We start from the raw sequence: 15,482 nt of genomic DNA on the forward strand, positions 1-15,482 counted from the left end.
AGAGAAGCTTACCTCTACATGATGGATGTGTGGTATTCGGATTTCGTTCGTGCGAATCCTTAATATTCCATCTCCCCTATCCCCCCCAATTCCATAACCCGTTCATATAGCTCCTCAAAGAGTAGAGATGACTAGGAGAGAGAAACCTCTAGTGGACAGAATCCGTAAACAATGGGCCAAGGAATTTCGGGCTAATATTGATGATGACCCAGAAAGAGTAGAGTTATGGTTGGAAAATACCATTAGGGTATTTGATGAGTTATTGTGCATGCCTGAGGAGTGCATGAAATATGTGGTGTTACTCCTACGAGACTCGGCCTATCAATGGTACACTACTCTCGTGTCAGTGGTACCGAGAGAGAGTAACTTGGGAATTTTTCCTGGAAGAGTTCCATAAAAAGTATATTAGCCAAAGGTTTATTGACCAAAAAAGGAAAGAATTTCTCGAACTAAAGCAAAGCCGAATGACAGTAACAGAGTATGCGCATGAGTTCGTGACTCTCAGCAAATATGCTAGGGGGTGCGTATCTACTGAAGCTATCATGTGAAAGAGATTTGAGGATGGATTGAATGAAGACATTCGATTATTAGTTGGCATCTTAAAATTGAGGGAATTTATGGTGCTAGTGGAGAGAGCATGTAAGGCCGAGGAATTGGCCAAAGAGAAGAGAAAACCTGACATCGAGTCATCATCTAAAAGGTTGAGAGAATTCACTACCCGATCGAATGCTTCAGTAGAGTTTTTTGGTAGAAAGAAGAACAAGCAACACACGACGTCGAAAGCTCAAACTACTTCTATCGCGAGTGTTGGTAGTGCTCACCCGAATAGACCAGAAGCTGCTTTAAATGTGAGTTGTTGGACCATTTTATTAGTAACTGTCCCGAGTTGGATAATAAAGAGAAAAAGAAAGAAGTGAGGACGAGAAGTGCTCCTTCAAGGGGTAGACCACATAAGAACCCGGGAATTGGGGATAGCAGTAGAGGTATGCCTAGAGATGTTGCTGGGAGGTTCGAGGGCAGAGCGTCTGTAAGGACTTATGCTATACATGCCTGAGAAGAGGCAGAGTCTCTCGATGTGATTACGAGTACCTTTTCTATCCACAATATATCTATTGTTGCTTTAATTGACCCGGGGTCTACTCACTCTTATATTTGTATGGAATTGATACCCTGTATGAACATGCTAGTCGGCTGCACTGAATTTGTTGGAAAAGTGTCGAACCCTCTAGGCAAACATGTGTTAGTTGACCAAGTGTGTAGAAATTGTCCTTTAACGATTAGAGGTCATTATTTTCCGGCTAACTTGATGTTATTGTCGTTTAATGAATTTGACGTAATCCTTGGGATGGATTGGTTAACTTCTCATAGTTTTGTAGCAGACTGTGGAAGGAAATATATTGAGTTGAAATGTGAAAATGGGGATGTTCTTAGGTTGAAACGGGTGAATTAGACATTTCTCCTGTAGTGATATCATCCATGTCGGCAGTGAGATTTTGAGAAAAGGGTATGAAGCTTACCTCACTTTTGTGTTGAATACTCAAGTATCTGAATTGAAGATTGAGTCGGTACCAGTGGTATGTGAGTTCACAGATGTGTTTCCAGAGGAATTACCCGGATTGCCTCCAGCGAGGGAAGCCAGATTTGGAATTGAGTTAGTCCCTGGTTCGGCACCCATCTTGATTGCTCCATACAGGATGGCTCCTACGGAGTTAAAGGAGTTGAAAGTTCAACTACAAGAGTTAATTGACAAGGGTTTGGCGAGACCAAGTTTTTCTCCGTGGGGTGCCCCTGTGCTATTTGTGAAGAAAAAGGACGGATCGGTGAGATTATGTATAGATTACAGACAGCTCAACAAGGTCGCTGTGAAAAACAAGTATCCCTTGCCAAGGATCGATGATTTGTTCGATCAGTTGAAGGGAGCCACCATGTTTTCTAGGATTGACTTAAGGTTTAGCTACTACCAACTAAGGGTTAAGGAGCAAGATGTATCAAAAACCGCATTTAGGACGAGGTATGGGCACTATGAGTTTCTTGTTATGCCCTTCGATTTAACAAATTCCCCTGCAGCATATATGGACTTGATGAATCGCATTTTCCTGCCGTATTTGGATAAGTTCGTGGTGGTCTTTATCGACGACATGTTGATTTACTCACGTGATGAGTGTGAACACGCGAAGCATCTGAGAACAGTTTTACAAACCTTAAGAGTTAAGCAATTATATGCCAAGTTCAATAAGAGTGAATTTTGGCTTAAAGAAGTAGGATTTCTAGGACACATCGTGTCGGGAGATGGAATTAGAGTTGACCCAAGAAAGATCTCGGCTATTGTTGAGTGGAAACCACCAAAGAATCTGTTAGAGATCAGAAGCTTTCTAGGCTTAGCTGAGTACTACAGACGATTTGTTAAAGGATTCTTGATGATAGCTACTCTGATGATAAGGTTGTTACAAAAGGATGTCAAGTTTGAATGGACAAAAAAGTGTCAACAGAGTTTCGAGAAACTAAAGCCTTTGTTGACCAAAGCCTCAGTTTTAGTGCAACCGGAACCAGGAAAAGAGTTTGGTGGTGTATAGTGATGCATCATTGAATGGGTTAGGGTGCATGCTTATGTAAGAAGGAATGGTAATAGCCTATTCCTCAAGACAGCTAAAGTAAATAGAGAAGAATTACCCGACCCATGATTTGGAGCTAGTAGCCATCGTTTTCACATTAAAAATTTGAAGATACCATTTGTATGGAGAGAGATGTCGAGTGTTCACTGACCATAAAAGCCTCAAGTATTTGGTGACTAAGAAAGAGTTAAATCTACGGTAACGAAAGTGGCTAGAGATGATAAAGGATTACGAGTTGGTGATTGACTACCACCCCGGAAAGGCTGATGTAGTAGCCAATGTATTGAGTAGGAAATCATTGTTCGCCTTGAGGGCTATGAATACTCAGTCGACCGTGATTGATGATGGCTTGATTCCAGCCAAGATGAGAGCTAGACCTACATTCCTTCAAGAGATTTGTAAGGCTCAAAAAGGTGATAGGGACTTGCAAGCAAAAATGACTCAGTGTAAGATGGGAAACGAATCATAGTTTAGTATTGGTACCGATGGTTGTATGATGTATCGAGACAAAATTTGTGTACCCAAGGATAATGAGCTCATTCAAAAGATTTTACGAGAGACATATAGTGGTTGTTTGTCTATCCACCGGGGTAGTGTGAAAATGTACAATGACTTTGTAACACCCCTAACCCGTATCCAACACCGGGACAGGGCTCGAGGCATTACCGAAACTTTACACTTTCAGTATACTAACTCGGGTCACAAAATTTCATTTGAATTTAAAACTTTTTAATCATGAACATCTCATCCCTTGTATAGGCCTTCGAGACCTATAACATATAGGAAGGCAATGCGGTGCAAATACGGGCATGTTCGTTTAACCTTGGCCTCCTCAGAAAATTTTCCTTAACATAAAGGGACACACGCCCGTGTAGGTGGGCCATGTGGACTCACACGCCCGTGTATATTGGGGCATGCCCATGCCCTTCAACCCTGGGCAACACTGACTTATCAACACGACCATGGAACACGTCTGTGCTGCCTACCCGTGGACGAAATTGTCATTTTAACACGGCCATAGTGCACCCCCGTGTGGCCTACTCGTGTATAACTTTAAGCTAAAATTTTAAGTGTAGGGGACACACGGCCTTAACACATAGCCGTGGGAAGGAATCGTGTGTCACACACGGCCTAGAGACACGCCCGTGTGTCCAACCATGTGGACTTTATTAGGCTATTTTCCAAGCCTTTAGTCGCCCCTTTCCACTACTTGTGCCTAGTAGTTACCAAGTTTGAGAGAAAACATAATTTTACGCTTGTAAATAATCTTAATGAAAATAGTTGTATGGAAACCTCATATCATTGGTTTCATAAATAAATGGTTATTTCCTCTTCAGTGTCATGGGTTCCCATGTTACATTAATCCATCCGAAATTGGCTCATTCATGTGATTCGTTGCCAATTGATAGCAACCCATCATTTGTAATTAAAACTATGCATAAAATCGTAGGTCATAGCCTACTCAAATTAAACCAATTTTCATAGCCATATACAAAGAGATAAACATATTTCTACATGCCTTTACTTGGCAAATCAAATGACACATATAACAAAATACTCAAAAATACTATACATGCCATTGAACAAAATAAACAAAGTCTTTATACCAAAGCTTGTTTAGTTGATAGTGTGTCGACTCTCCAATTGTCCTCCAATCCTTATAAGTCCTTGAACTCTGTGAGACAGGGAAAAAGAGAGGGCTAAGCATTTTCATGCTTAGTAAGCTCGAATAACCGGAAAGTAAACTTACCGAGTAATTAGCATACATCCATACTTAATTCATGAAATCATCCATTATGAAATGATTTCCTATTACATGCACTCAATCAATGAGTTATTCACATAATCATGTATCATGTAATTTAACTAGATGAGCTCATCATTCAACATTTCATTCACATATATATATCCCATGTTAATCTCGTTGAGTTTCTAGGAAATCTCGATGGAATACCCATTATCCGTTAATTCTTACGAATGATCATTTCACATATATGCGCTCCCGCGAACCTCTCATCTCATGGAAGGATTACCAGTCCAGGCTAAATGCCCCATATCATGAACTCATAACGTGATGTCGGGATTACAAATCTAGGCTAAATCCCTTATGATGATAAAACACCCTTAATAAGCTCGGATCTGAATTACCAGTCTAGGCTAAATTCAGACCCTAATCGGATTACCTGTCCGGGCTAAATCCATAATGCACACATATTATTCGGGAAGCTTGATCATTCAAGGAACACCCATCCAGGCTAGATCCTTTTCATACTTGAGATCACGGATTATCCGTCTGGGCTAAATCCTTACTGCAACACATGCAGGATCCCAGTTAACATGTCAAACAGGGTCTGTCCATCGAATTCCCTTTTTCAACCTTAACCGAGACATTTTTCACATGTTATCATCAAATATGCATTTCTATGATATTTCATGCCAATAACAAATGCAATCATCATGCATTCATAAATCATATAATTATGCATATTAGGGGTTTACTTTAAGTTATTCGAACTTACCTGGTATTCTTTTTGGGATTGTGTTTCGGTTACTCCGAAACCTTGCGTTTACCTCGATCGACCTCTGAAATTTGTTCCTCGAGGTCTATATCAACAAAATTAACTCATTAATACACTACATTATACATTTGAAGTCTAATTCTCACCCTCGGTCCAAATGGCCGTTTTTTCTCCCAACCTTTGTCATTTTTACAATTTAGTCCCTAGGCTCGTATAATGAAACACATGCAATTTCTATCTCACCCAAGCCTAGCCAAACACTTTTCCTTCTTATGGTAGCCCACATTATCCATTATTTTCTCATTTCTACCACATATTTACATCTTTTGCAAAATGGTCATTATAAGTGTTTCTCATGAAAATCAACTAGAAAAAGATGTTTAACACATATTAATCTTTCATATTCCTCCATAATCCATCAAAATACAATTAAATCATGCATGGGTAAATTTTTAAACAAGAACCCTAGCATGAAATACGGGTAGAAATGAAGAGAGCAAGCTACCGGGATTTCAAAAATACAAATAGCATGAAAAACGGGGCTTGGGAGCACTTACTATTGAGCTTGGAAAGCTTGAAACCCTAGCTATAGAGAACCTCCAAATTTTCGGCTAGATGAAGGAGAAAATGGCTGATTTTTGGTTGATTTTTCCCATTTTATTTCACTTAAAAGCCAAATGAGCAAAATGCCCTTAAGCCCTTTCTTTGAAATTTCATCCATGCAAGCCCATTTTTGTCCAAAAATTTAGAATTTGGAAAAATTGCTCTCCAAGACCTTCTAATTCATAATCTAAGGCAATTTCATACAAATTGCTTCTAAAATCCAAGTTTTGCAATTTATTCAATTTAGTCCCTAATTTCTAATTGGACACCTTATACCTAGAATTTCTTCATGAAACTTTAACACATGCATATACTCATATTCTAGGCATCATAATAATCATAAAATAAATATTTTGATGTTAGATTTGTGGTCCCAAAACTACTATTCTGACTAGGCCCTATTTCGAGATGTTACAGATCAGAAGAAAATGTACTAGTGGTTAGGAATGAAAAGAGACATTTCAGAGTTCGTTTCTAAGTGTCTAATCTGTCAACAAGTGAAATTCCAACACCAAGTACCTTCAGATTTACTTCAACCTGTGATGGTTCCCGAGTGGAAATAAGACCGTGTAACCATGGATTTTGTATCAGGTTTGCTGTTGATGCCAAGGAAACAGGATTCCGTTTGGATCGTTGTTGATAAGCTTACAAAAATGACACATTTTACACCAGTGCATACCGATTATTCCCTTCAGAAATTGGCTGAATTGTATGTTTTCGAGATCACGAGACTTTATGGAGTACTTTTGTTGATTATTTCAGATAGAGATCTGAGGTTTACCTCGCTATTTTGGAGGAAGTTCTGAGAGGCATTGGAGACGTAACTAAATTTTAGCACGGCTTTTCACCCTTAAATCAACAGTCAGTCAAAAAGGGGGATTTAGATCTTAGAAGACATGTTACGGTGTTATGTTCTTGAGTTTTAAGGTAGTTAGGAAAGGTATTTACTGCTAGTCGAATTCACCTACAACAACAGTTATCAGTCAAGTTTGAAAATGGTGCCTTATGAGGCTTTGTATGGGCGTAAGTGTTGAACACCCTTGTATTAGACTGAGCTAAGAGAGAATCAGATACACGGGGTTAACTTAGTTAAAGAGACCGAAGACAAAGTTAAGGTGATTCGCGACTGTTTGAAGGCCGCTTCGGATAGACAGAAATCCTACGCGGATTTGAAACAGAAAGAGATTGAGTTTCAAGTAAGGGATAAAGTGTTTTTGAAAGTATCCCCATGGAAGAAGGTTCTCCGATTTGGAAGGAAAGGTAAATTAAGTCCACGGTTTATTGGACCTTATGAGGTCACTGAGAGAATTGGACTAGTAGCATACCGATTAGCGTCGCCATCAGAGTTAGAAAAGATACACAATGTATTCCATGTTTCTACGTTACATCGCTATCGTTCGGACCACTCGCATGTGATCTCACCGACAGAGGTTGATATTAGCTCAGACATGACTTATGGCGAAGAGCTGGTTAAGATTTTGCTCGGGAAGTAAAATAATTGAGGAATAAGAGTATTGTAGTTGTTAAAGTACTATGGATAGACATGGAGTTGAAGAACCCACATGGGAACTTGAGGAGACCATGAGAGCCCAATACCCGAATCTATTCATCGGTAAGATTTTCGGGGATAAAAATCCCTAATTGGGAGAATTGTAACGACCCGATTTTGGGCCTAGTCGGAACAGTGGTTTCGGGACCACTAATCCAAGATCAGAGAAATTATTTTTAATATTATTTTATATGTTGTGGAATGATTATTTGAGAGTTTGAAAATTTTGGTGAATTAATTTTAGTGATTTCATGCTTAATTGTGAAAAAGGTCTAAATCACATAAAGTGCAAAAGTCCTATTTTGATAGCTAAGGGTGTCAAATAGCTAGAGAACCAAATTTTGGGGTCTTTAAAGGGAAAATAGACCCCTTAGAAGCTGATGGTCGGCCATAGGGGACAATAAATTCAAATGGTCAAATGGGTAGGTGACTTAATGTATAATAAAATATTACCTTAGTGTCTAGCCATTATGTTTTTCATTTCTTCCTTCTCTTCCACTAGATTTTTCAGAAAAAATGGGGATTTTGGGAGCTTGAAATTTCAACAACTTGTAACCCTTACAAGTAAGTGATCTTGATGGTTTTTCTTGATGATTTTTCTACTTTTAGAATCCTTGTAGCACGAGCTTTCAAATAAGGTGACTATTTTGCAAAATGGTTGAAAGTCTAGGGTTTTACCATATGAGTGTTCATGTTGTTTTCTAAAATTTTATGGAAGAAAATGAATCATGGTTGTGAAATAAACAACTTTTGTGAAGTAGTTTTCATGGAAACCCTAACTAAGGACCATTTTGCATAAGCTGTAAAATAGTTGATAAATGTGTGAAATAATGAGAATTTTGGGCTGCTCCTAGTAAAAAATTTCATCTAGGCTTGATTAATGAGAAAATGTGATAAAAATTGATTTTTGGGTCTAGGGGTAAAATGGTCATTTTGTGAAAGTCTAAGGGCAAAATGGTCATTTTGCCCAATTATGAATTTTTGAGTACCTAGATAAATAAAATGATTAAATTTGTGAATTTCTATCATTATAGATCAAGAGTTACAAAATTTGTGCCCAGACTGGGGACAAGCAAAACGGGTGGACTAAGCCGAACTAGTCGTCTACATTTTTTAATTCGAGGTAAGTTGTATGTAAATAATACAACTACATTGTTATTATATGCTTTTTAATTGATATAGCATAAATTTCTTGTTTGTGGAAATGATTATGTATGATGAATATTGAGATAGTAGAACTCCCATTTGAACCTTAGGAAATAAATCGGATATTCATGCCATGACATTCGGGTTATTTGTGTGCTAGTGTAAGACATGTCTGAGACATGCATTGGCCTCACGATGTAAGCCAGTGTAAGACATGTCTGGGACATGAATTGCCTACGAGATTTGTTAGTGTAAGTGTAAGAGTATGCCCAAAGATCAATCATGAGATTATTGTAATAACATACTTGATTTACCATGTTTATTAATACAAGGCATTGCCATTATTATTTCAGTTTCATTTCTGTGTGTATAAATAAACTATTTTATAATAATGTCCTGAGAATAATATGATTTTTCTTAAAAGGTCCTTAGTCAAGTATTATTGTTGACTAGGACAACAATAATGCATTAAGACTAACATGTAGTTGATTCATGATAAAGAGTTGTCATTAATATGGAGTGTCAGAATCAATGCATGAATATATGTGTTAGAGAACAACATATTGGACTGACCCGCTATGAGTATGTCTCTTGGATTAATATGTAATTTTCACAACATTACTCATAGTGATTAATATGTATATAATCCTCAGACTTGAGATCATCATTATCCCAACATCTTGAGTTTTATATTTTGATACAGTCAAATGTACAACATAACTGCTTGATTTATAAAGGCTGATGTTGGATATACCACAATCTATGTAGAGGGATATGGTTGATCAATATAGGATAAGTCATTCCTACATAATAGGAGTAATATCTTAGGCCACTTGATTGAGTGAGACTAGAAATGCATGGCCATGCTCAAATAAGTTGATATAAGATGTCATACTTATTTGTGTATCATAGTCTACTCAAGGTATCAAGAAACATGGGATGGACTATGCAAGTGTGACTATTCCATGACTTGTGTCCATTCCAGAGATAAAGGACTTAAAGATTAATGCATAAAAGATTAATCACAAAAGGTTATGTCGAATCATGACCTCTTGTAACTTAGGTAGCAATGATGCATTGCTAGATGCCACTCATTGTTTGTAACATTAGAATCGTTCTAGTATTACTGCTAACATTACAAGAACCTACAGGGTCACACCTTATGGTTGAAATGAATGGAATAAAACATAGTTGGTATTGTGTTGGTTGTCACATGAATTAAATTAATTATAGAATTAATTTAATTGGGCAATCAAATATTGAACATATTATAAGTACAATGATGTTGTACACATAAGGAGAACATAATTCTATTAATATATGAATTTGGTTCGTATATAAATTTAAATAAATATAGTTTACTGAAATCTTTATTATAATTAATGTAATTATAATTTTCGGTTAAAACATTATTATATTTATTTATTTTAATTATGATTATTATATTTGGATTAAAATTTAATTCGATATATACATACCAATTATAAAGGGAGTTATATTTAAAAGGGAGAAAAACCCTAAAAAGTGAATATATATATAAAAACCCGAAGCTTTGCTATTAGGTCTAGCAGCCGTCAAGCAAAATATCTCTGAAAATAGTTTTTGGGGATTTGTTCCATTCTTTGTCAACTGGGTGGATTGCGTAGAGGTCAGGATCATAAGGATTGTGGCTTGGATTCGAAATCAAAATAGTATTCTCATTGCCGAGGCTTCATTGTCTACTCAGATCGAAATTTTGGTAATTTCAAAACTTTTTCACCCGATTCGTTCCTCGTACATGGATCCATGGTTTGGATCGCCGGAATGTATATATATACATATATATTTTTCCGCTGTGCCATGGGGGTACCGGCATTCCAACAGTAAGACCATGTCTGGGACATGGCATCGGCACGTATAGAGGTGTCAGTGTAAGACTAGGTCTGGGACATGGCGTCGGCACGGATATGTAAGAGCTAGTGTAAGACCATGTCTGGGACATGGCGTTGGCCTCGATTTTGATAGTCAGTGTAAGACCATGTCTAGGACATGGCATTGGCATTATACCCTATGTTTGAGGCTTGGTGAATATCCGATAGCATTCCAAATGGTTCAACAGTAAGAGTTGCAGTTTAAGTTAAATGAGAAAAGTTTAACTATGTGGTGAGTGGTATAGGTACCTACTTGAAATTTATGAGATGTGGGCTCAACTTATGCCATATGAATTGTATTGGATGGTGATGAGTAAGTTGTACTTTTGTCTATTCATTGTATTCATGGACAAGCTATGAAATGTTATGAGCATATTGTTGTATGATAATTAGTTGATGGTTATTTTCATGCAACTTACTAAGCTTTATGCTTACCCTGTTTCCTTTCCATTTTCTTATAGCCTCGCCAAAGTAGCTCGAGGATCAATGCCTACGTCGGAGAAACCAATCACACTATCATCCGAAGTACTAGGTATAGTTAGATCTTTTATTTTGATTATGGCATGTATAGGACCCTGATTTTTGAGTTTTGCATCATTGTTAATTTGCCAAATGTGTTGGCTTACTTTAGCATTTGATTCATTTTGTATAATGCCATGGAAAATGGATAATATAGAAAGTTTATATATGAATGCAAGATAGTCTTTCATGAATGCGAAATTGTTGGCATGGTTGAAAATAAGAAATGTATATAGGCCTTAGCTATGGTTGTTTGGTTGAGAAATCATATTAAGTTAGACTTTGATATGTTGGTTGGCATTAAATGGAGTTTCAGGGTGGCAAAAACGCTTGGTAGATGGTCTTATATTGTCCACATGGGTAGACACACGGGCGTGTGTCTAGGCCGTGTGTGACACATAGTCAGCCCCATGGGCGTGTTGCTTGGTCTTGTGTCTACTGCACGTAAAATTTGCAAGTCAATATGTATGCTAGTAAACACACGGGTAGAGATACGGCTGTGTGTCTCAGCCGTGTGGAGGACATGACCTCTGTCCATGGGCGTGTGCCTTGGTCGTGTACCCCTTATTGGATACTAACGTCAGAAATAAAATGTCAAGGTTTATAGACACGGGCATGTCATGGCCGTGTGAGGGACATGGGCGTGTGTCAGACTATGTGAAAACCCCTGTAGGCTCGAATTTAGAATTTAATTCACAAAGGCATGGGACACGAGCATGTCCCTAGATGCTTAGGTTGTGTGTGTCGCACGAGCCGTTAGCACGGCCATGTTATAATGACCACAGGGGCATGTTTCCCTTCCACATGGGCGTGTGCCCTGTTTCAAGAGTTATTTTTCTAAAGTTAGTTAAAGGACCCGGGTTGGTCCCAAATGGTTTCCAATGGATGTTTGGGGCCTCGTAGGCCCATATTAAGGAGTTTAGACAAACTTCAAAAAAAATTTAATTTGACTGAGTCTTACTGACATCAAAATGATTGTATGTATGTGATTAAGTGTCGTAACACCTCATATCTCGTCCCAGCGTAGAGCTCAGGTGTGGGGTGTTACAAGTTGCAGGCTCTAAATCGTGAATCGGATAATTCTTTTCGTGCAATTTCAATTGCCTAGAAGCATACGCTATTACTTTTCTTTCTTGCATCAAAACACAGCCCAACCTATTCAATGAAGCATCATTGTATATCACAAATTCTTTACCATAACCTAGATGAACCAACACAAGTGCCTCAGTTCACAAAGCTTTCAACTATTTAAAATTTTTGTGACATTTCTCAAACCATTCGAATTTAACATCTTTTTGCAAAAATCTCGTTAACAATGTAGCAATCATAAAAATTCCTTGACGACCCTTCTATAGTATCCGGCTAAACCCAGAAAAATTTTAAGTTCAGATTCATTTCTTGGAGGTTTCCAGTCAACCTTGGCTGAAATTTTGCTCAGATGTTGGGCATGCTCTGTCTCATCTCGTGAATAGATCAGAGTATCATTAATGAACACAACAACAAACCTGTCTATATACAATCTAAATATTTTTTTCATCAAGTTCATAAACATAGGAAGTGCATTAGTCAAACCAAATGGCATCACAAGAAACTCATAATGTTCGTACCTGGTTCTGAATATTGTTTTCAGCACATCCGAGTCTTTAACCTGTAAATGATAATAACCCAAACGCATATCAATTTTTGAGAATATTGTTACACCTTTCAACTGATCAAATAGGTCATTAATATGTGACAATGGATACTTATTCTTGATCGTGACTTTGTTGAGCTATCAATAATCGATACATAATCGCATGGATTCGTCTTTTATATTAATAAATAACACAGGAACACCTCAAGGAGAAAATCTAGTCCGAGCAAAACTTGTAACACCCCTAACCCGTATCCGTCACCGGAATAGGGTTACGAGCCATTATTGAATAATACACATCATCCACAAACCTTTATGCATTCATAATCTAAATCTATTCAAATCATTCACATTGTCCCTTAAAAGGTCCAACAAGACCTTAAAACATGCTTAAAAGAGGTTCAGGACTAAACCGATAACATTTAAAAACTTTGGGAAACTTAGAAAAATTTCATGCATCCAGGACTCACATGCTCATGTGAACTGGACGTGTGCCTCACACGACCACTAGGCACACCCATGCCATAGGTCGTGTGAAAACATGGCATACATACTGACTTACACCACACGGTTGAGGATACGTCCGTGTGCCACGACTGTGGGAAATCTAAACAGATTACTGACTTAGGTCACACGACCAGCCACACGCCCATGTGCCAGCTCGTGTGTCACACATGACCAGTAGACATGCCGATGTGTCTAGGCCGTGTCAAACCTGTAGGGTATACTGACTTAATTTTAAAGGGTACCCCAGGGACACACGGCCATGTAGCATGACTGTGTGTCGCACACAGCTGAGACACACACCCGTCTGGACAAAAATAGGCTATTTGCAAAGCCAATTTGCCACCCTTTTCTCATGCACACCTAGAAACCAATATAGTACCATTTCAATACATTTATAGGCAGCCAAAACATGCCAATTCATACACATATCATATAAGTTAAACTTGATACTCAATTACCTAATTAATAACATGCATAATCCATTCATATATCAATTACAAAACAAGACATCATTTGCACATTTTCATTCCATCAATTCCTTTCCAAAACAAATCGTGTATATCATGATTCATCAATCATAATTTCCCAATAATACTTAACCTATGTTCAACCAAAATCATCACCTATATCAATTTTAAACCACATATAATCACATACCAAAATCAAATATTTATCCAACCATCTTGGCATTCATTTACAAGGCCAAAATCAAGCATAACACAATTACACATATTCATCACTTATCCTTAACCATTTAAAACATCCAACTCCATACCTAAATATGCCAATTCAAATCACCAACTTACAATCAAAATATTAACATAGCAATTATAAACCAAAAATCACAACTCATATACTTATATAATTATTTACTACCACATACACAACATTTAACCCAAATCACATGGTAATTACTAATGAAACACATAGGCATCAATTGCCAAATTTACATTCAACATTACCAAAATACATGTCCACATAACTCAAGCCTATACATGCCATATAACCAAGTCACAAGTGTATAAATACCGAAATAAAAAAACGGATGGTGTGATGCGATCTCCTCCAACTTCCAACTCGAGTGAATGTCCAAATCACTATAAAACATAGAAAAATAACACAAAGTAAGCTATAAAGCTTAGTAAGCTCGTATGATATTAAACTTATCTTATTAAATAAGCACATATTAAGCATTTACATATACTAAATCAATTATCAATATAATTTCATTCAAACCAACATTCCTCACATTTTATTTAGCCAAGGTGAATCGTGTTAATTATCATAAAGTAACAATATTTAGCACTTTATATACCTTATGTATATATAGTTAAGACAAACATAATTGAAGCCTCATTTAATATCCAATTTATACCTCCATATAGCCAAATGAATCCATTTTGGTATAAAACATATTTATACACAAATCTTTCTCATTTCATATATACATGATACAATATGAACTCACCACTTTCATTCGATTCTCACATAAATTTTGTATGTACCTGTATTACTTATTTCAATCGTGCTTTCATTCTTGTCTTGACTATACCAGTTGAACCCTTCGAAATTGCTAAGTATACTCGGATATCACATAAAGCTCATATAATGCCATATCCTAGATATGGTTTTACATGTTATCTCATATCGATGCCAATGTCCCAGATATGGTCTTACAAAAAATCATATAACGATCCCAATGTCCCAGACATGGTCTGTAACAGCCTGGTTTAAAACCCTAGTCAGAACGGTGGTTTTAGGACCATGAATCTGAGTTAGAAAGATATTTAAATATTATTTTCTATGTTTATTATATGTGATTTGCATGTGTGAAAGTTTCGTATGAAAATTTGATTGTTTGTGTGCTTAATTTAATAAAAGGACTTAATCGCGTAAACTGAAAACTTGATAGTTTAAAGCATAAGGGCTGAATTGTTAGTGGCTTTTTAATATGGAGTATTTATGTGGCAAATATACCATGGCTATTAATAATGGACGACATTAAACTTGTTTTATAATGAATCCAAATTATTATATAAAGGTTATTTTGATAATTTAATAAAATAATATAAGTTATAATATAATAAAACATTAAAGAAACCATTCATGTGTTCATCTTTATTTGACCGAAACTAGTAAAGAAAAGAAAAAGAGAAAGCAAATGACATTCGGCCATTGTTGATTCAAATTCAAGGTTAGTTTGGTTTCAGTTTTTGATGATTTTTATGTTTTTGAGATCGTTGCTTCGAATACTATCCGACCCGTGCTAGGATTTCTAATTTTGATGAATATTTTGAATTATACCATTGATGAATATTTGTGTTTTATGATGTTTGATGATGAATTATGAAATATAAGTTTTGGATTAATATGTTTTGTATTGGAATTTTTGATGAATTTGAATAATTAGGGCTAAATTGCAAAAATAATAAATTGAAGGACTAAAATGAAAAATAAATGAAATGTGTATATTTGTATGTACTA

The sequence above is a fragment of the Gossypium hirsutum genome, chromosome A10 (assembly GCF_007990345.1).
Source record: "Gossypium hirsutum isolate 1008001.06 chromosome A10, Gossypium_hirsutum_v2.1, whole genome shotgun sequence".
Lineage (NCBI taxonomy): Eukaryota > Viridiplantae > Streptophyta > Magnoliopsida > Malvales > Malvaceae > Gossypium > Gossypium hirsutum.